The following is a 5,366-nucleotide window of genomic DNA, read 5'->3' as shown; positions in this document are numbered from 1 at the left end:
AACGATACCCAACCCTATATATATATATATATATATATAGTACATAAACATAATGTTTCATTTGTGCATATAAATATATATATAATTTAGAATTTTTACATAATTAAAAATATAAAAAACAAATATATATATATAAATGAAATACATAATTCATATAATTCATATAAAATAATTTTACCAAAAAATATTAATAATTTACACATTTACGGATTTCAATAAGACCTTGTTTAGATATTTAAAACAAAACTGAACATTTAACAAAAACATTTGAGAATAATAGAGACAAATTAAAAATGAAGGTATTATAGCATAGCATATGGTTCCCCAACTGTTCCAAAACACTCACACACTGACCCTTACCCACAGGGGCATCCTCATTTTCAAGCCCTGAGGTTCTATATGCATTTCACCTTTATACATGAAAATGAAATCCTGTTTTCGTTGACTGTGTTAGCTGGACTTGCTAGAGTGCTCAGTACTAATGAATGCTTTTTATTAAGGGTTTTGTTCAGGTTCAGCAGTGCTATGTATGAGCACAAGCAAAGTTCAGACAGAGAGAGTCAGACTCTGGAAATGCCCCTCTTTATAGTCGTGTGGTTCTGTGCAGATGCCAAACACATCTCAGACCTGACATAATACACTGCAAAAATGCAGACAGCATGGTTTGGGAAGATCTTTCCATAATAAAATGTCAAATATAACTACCCATGCAAAGCAGAGGGAAAATATCCAATACTTAACAATCAAAACACTACGTGAAGAAGAGCATGTAATGCTTTTTAAATAAACCTTACAATTATGGGAAGATCTATAAAAGCGCCAACATGGGGTCATAGTAGCAGGCCTTAGAAATAAGTGATTGGTATAAAGGAACAGAAGTATAGAGCTAAAGATTGGGAGGTCTCAGCACGGCAAATAATGAACGCGTTTATACTTTGCACGCTCAGTTAACCACAACCAATTCTGTTCTGTTGTCCTGTGTGGTCACAACTGCACCCTTCAACAAAACGCTCCTGACAGACATGGCATCTCCTATACAGAGACCGATAAAGGGAGCGACATGCAAAAAGGTATTACATAAAGCTCTACATCGACATGAGGGTGTAAGGGCTTAACAAGGGCCAATTTAGTTGCGGTTTCCAAATACAACAAGTGTTTTTGGTGCATTATATTCTAAAAGGCATACGCCAAATTATGACAAGCTCATCCTGCATGCATAAAGATGTGCTTCACTTCTCAGTAGTAAACAAGACTTTTTTGGTTATTTAAACCTGAAGCAATTTTTGTCCCATTTCTAAGCTTCTCAAAAGAATCATTCTTCACTTGCCAACAGCAAACAGGCCATTTACAGGCTTGGCATTCATTAAGGTTTGAAGATAACATTTAGCGAGAAAAGATTTCACCAAGCGGGGATGTGCGCTCCACCTTTCCATGCAAAAAAAGGGAAATAAACAGGCTGACTGTTACTGCAGAAAAGGATAAAATCTCCCCAGACTCAATTTCAGCTGCCATTCAAGACCATGAAACTAGCCTTTCTCTGGTTTTTTTTTTTTATTACTGCATCTTATTACAGCCAAGGTGAATTACACAACTGAACAGCCTACTATGAAGCATGAAACTCTTAAAATTAGTCTTAAAGGGATAGTTCACCCAGAAATGACAACTCTGTCATCAAAACCTTTATTAATTCCTTTTCTTCAATATATCGTCATTATTTTTTTCCACAGAAGAAGTCATACAGGTTTGGAATGACATGAGTAAATGATGACAAAATTAAATTTTTTTTCTGGGGGGGGTGAACTATCCCTTTAAGTAAATGAGAGCATGTAAAATTAAAAGTGGCTTAAAAGTAACGTCTGAGTCGAAGTGATATTGCTTTCTTGTCTGATTCAGCTTAGAGTGCACAGGGAACGAAACCTGACTCTTTTTCTCTCTCTCCCCCCTTTCCATTCTCCCTCCCTTTCATTCTCGTTTTCTCTCCTCCCCCCTTTCCAAAGAGAGGCTCTTCTAGGCCCAAACGAAGGCCCACAGGCTGAAAAATAAAGAACGAGTCATGCATGGAGGAAGCGGGCCACCATTTCTCCTTAAATACAGCCATAACGATAGATAAATAAAGAAAGCCTGGCTCTTAGGGAGAAAATTAGATTTGGTTCTCTCTTCCCCTCCCACTCCTGGCCTTCTAGTTTAGTTGCAAGCAGAGCACAGGCCTTTTTCTGGCCCATGGCTGCAGGAGCAATTCAGATTGCTGAAGGTTTCACGTGCTGTGTGGGAGGTGGGAGGGGTGCTGCTGGGGTCATCAGTGTTGTTGAGCCCACATCTTGCACTAACAAAAATGGCAGCAGATTACAAAACATGATGCAAATGACAACAAACTGGTGCCAACGATTCATGAGAAAGAGCAGGCACAGGACAAATCTATCTGACACAGACTGTGAATGTGAATTCCTGTGAGCAGGGCTGACCTTATAAACATGCCCCAGGGCAAGTCCTGATTATACATCTGTATTTAAACCATCTATGCACTGAATAATCACACGCAGTTAATGTATGCAATTACACAAGTAAAGAAAGCTATCTTACCTAACACACTAGAGAAAAAAAGTATATTTACTATATATATTTGAGCAAAAATCTAAAATCTAAAATTACAGATGTTTTTGTTTGAATCCAGAACAATGGGATATGAAAAACTATTTCAAGATATTCAAAAATGTACAAAAAAGATAGGCTTTAAGCTATATATTTAAATATATATATACACATTTCTGAAAAGTAAAATTTTCTTGTAAAAAAAAACATTTTGCATGATTTTTTTTTTTGCAGTGCACTGTACTTCACAAAACGTAAAAGTAATAAAGGTAAAAACAAGATTCAACCTATAAACTGACCTCTTGCTATGAATTCAGTTGATAAATGCTAATACACATATCTTTATTCAGACAACGCTGAATTGAAATAGCTATTGTTTCAAAGGTGTCACGCAATGGTTTTCACACAATGTTACATGAGACTACATGTGGCTGTTAGAGCAATGCGTGCAACAGGAATCTCCACAGCCCATTGCAGGCATGCATAAAAAGACCCCATTTAGAAAATGGTCTGCCTTCAATTAACATTATTCACACTTGATCTCAAATCTGTTCACAAGGCTATCTCCACAATCAAGGAGTTTCAGGATATTAAGTAGCTGGAAGTACCCTGTGTTTACTTGAACAACTATTCGTATTCACGACGACATTGAGAGAGGGAAAATAAACTGTAGGCATCAGGTCTATTTGTGTATCCGAACACTGCCACTAAAAAAAGAGAGGGCTTCTCATAAGAGTCAAGAGCAAGCACAGGCCTCTCTAAGGTTCTCTAAGGCTCTGTTTTTCATTTGGAGCTTTCTGCTCTTTTTCTCCCTCCACAAATCTGAAAGACCAATACCACGGTAAATTAAGATATATGGATAGAACTGCCTCGCTCCTCGTAGGAGATTTATCTCTGTCTCTGTGTTTAATTGCCCCTGAGACTAATCATGAGTCTGTTCATTCTCTGGGTGTTGTGGAGTGTCAGGGCCAAAAAAATATATATTCTAAACGTCCCCTCTAAACAACTTTGCAAAAAAAAAAAAAAAACAGACATAGGCTAAATGTCATAGATCAATTTACTAAATTGTGGTAACAATCCAAGCAGACTTACAAAATGGTTTATTTAAAAATACTCAACATACTCAACAAGTAAGGCAAAATTGCAACAAATAAGTCATCCTGATCAGTTATCAGCTTTGAATATTCAAAGTTTTCAATTCAGTCAGTTATAATTTTTTTAATATATAGTCTATTGATAAATGGCATAATTAATTACATTAATTAATTAATTAATTAATTACAACAGCATTCAAAGGTAAAGTAACCGATTAAAAGTAGAGCCCCAAACATGGATCAAAATTATTAAATGTTTGCAGAAATAAATAGCATAAATAGCAATAATGGCAATAGTAATATCATTTGCTAGCATTGTCAATAGAATTACAATGAATATCATTTTTTAATTGCTGTGGTCATTTTAGTTATGATTGTGTCAACAAGCAGAAAACCCATAGTTCTGGAGAGGGAAAATGGGTTATTGGACACTTTACCATAAAAATAATCTTTATGCATCTGTCAATCTCTAATGTAAAATATGGCATACATTTATTTATTTATTTTTAAGTTTGTAGTAGTAATTCATGCAAAAGAGATCATTAAAAAAAACTCACAGTCTGAATGTAAACAACTCAACATTCAAAGAAAACAGTGAGTAATCTGCCAATTACAATAAAAATGTAGCAAAGTTAATACAAAGACAACATCTCTATAATCAAGGACAAACTGTTTTAATTCAACTACTGACAAAGAAAGGCCAATCCAAGCTACACAACACAAGCAGGTAGTCAACGTGTTTTTTCACGATGCATGTTGGGACTTGACAACAAAACCCAAACACAGATGTTATCAAAGCAACCCCATACAAAAATATAATAAACAATATTGGGCAACGTAGACAAAATGGAGTAATTTACTTTAATGAGGACACGGCTGTTGTATAAAAAGAGAATATAATGTGGAAAAAAGGACTGGAATAAGAAAATAGCAGACAAGGATGAAAAGAAGCATGTAAAAAAACACTGTAGATAATAAATACCTTTGTTAGGTATTGTATTAATTGTCTGGTTCATCTAACGCGTCAATTTTTGCAAAACGAAACCATGACATGAGAAACAAACTTTCCCCCTCTACTACCGGAAAGAAAATCATCACGCAAATATCCGGAATTCCCACTTAACGTTACCTATTTGATGAAGCCGCTCAAACAACTCAAAATCCTTCCAAATTAGGACTTATGACTCGTGACGAAGGTCTACTTCAAAGCGTGAATTCTAGAGACTTTCTGTGGTGAGGTTTTAGGTGATTTTCTCCTGCTTTCGAGGACGTTTTACTCCGGTTTCTCTCGTTCTTTTCTTTCTAGTTGTGCCTCTGTGTGAGAGAACATTCCTCTCGTGCGCGTAACGCGATGAGCCCTGATTCAGTCCTCCAATCACAGCAGCGCGCTGCTGCAGCCCTCCAATCACAGCAGCGCAGCCGAGCGCGAGCGTTCTACTCAGACCCGAGCGGTGAAAAACAAGCAGGAGAGACGCGCTAGAGAGGGAGAGGATGGATGAATGGGAGGGGATCATCCAAAACTGAGAGCCGCGGGTGCCATCTGCTGTCAATAAGAGGAAGAATATAGTAGTAGTTTAACTTTTACATTAATAATGAAGACTACCCTACAAGCGATTAATAAATATATAAATACACATAAAATAGGTGTCCGTTTTTATATAGGCTATTAGTGAACGTACACAT

At 36.5% G+C, this 5,366-nt stretch overlaps 1 protein-coding gene across 5 annotated transcripts in view; it reads right to left on the bottom strand.

Annotated features, from left to right (window-relative positions):
* LOC107749344 (bone morphogenetic protein receptor type-1A-like) overlaps positions 1–5,065 on the bottom strand; it is a 45,744-nt gene extending 40,679 nt beyond the window's left edge. For all 5 annotated transcript variants that reach the window (XM_016564453.1, XM_016564452.1, XM_016564455.1 and 2 more), the window contains exon 1: positions 4,813–5,065. The gene's annotated coding sequence lies outside the window, so the exon portion shown is untranslated. The remainder of the gene's footprint in view (positions 1–4,812) is intronic.
* Positions 5,066–5,366: the final 301 nt, after the last annotated feature.

The sequence above is a fragment of the Sinocyclocheilus rhinocerous genome, unplaced genomic scaffold (genome assembly GCF_001515625.1).
Source record: "Sinocyclocheilus rhinocerous isolate Xijiao unplaced genomic scaffold, SAMN03320098_v1.1 scaffold650, whole genome shotgun sequence".
NCBI classification, from domain to species: Eukaryota; Metazoa; Chordata; class Actinopteri; order Cypriniformes; family Cyprinidae; genus Sinocyclocheilus; species Sinocyclocheilus rhinocerous.
Note: the sequence above shows the minus strand (reverse complement) of the source record. Positions and strands in the feature narration are given on the sequence as shown.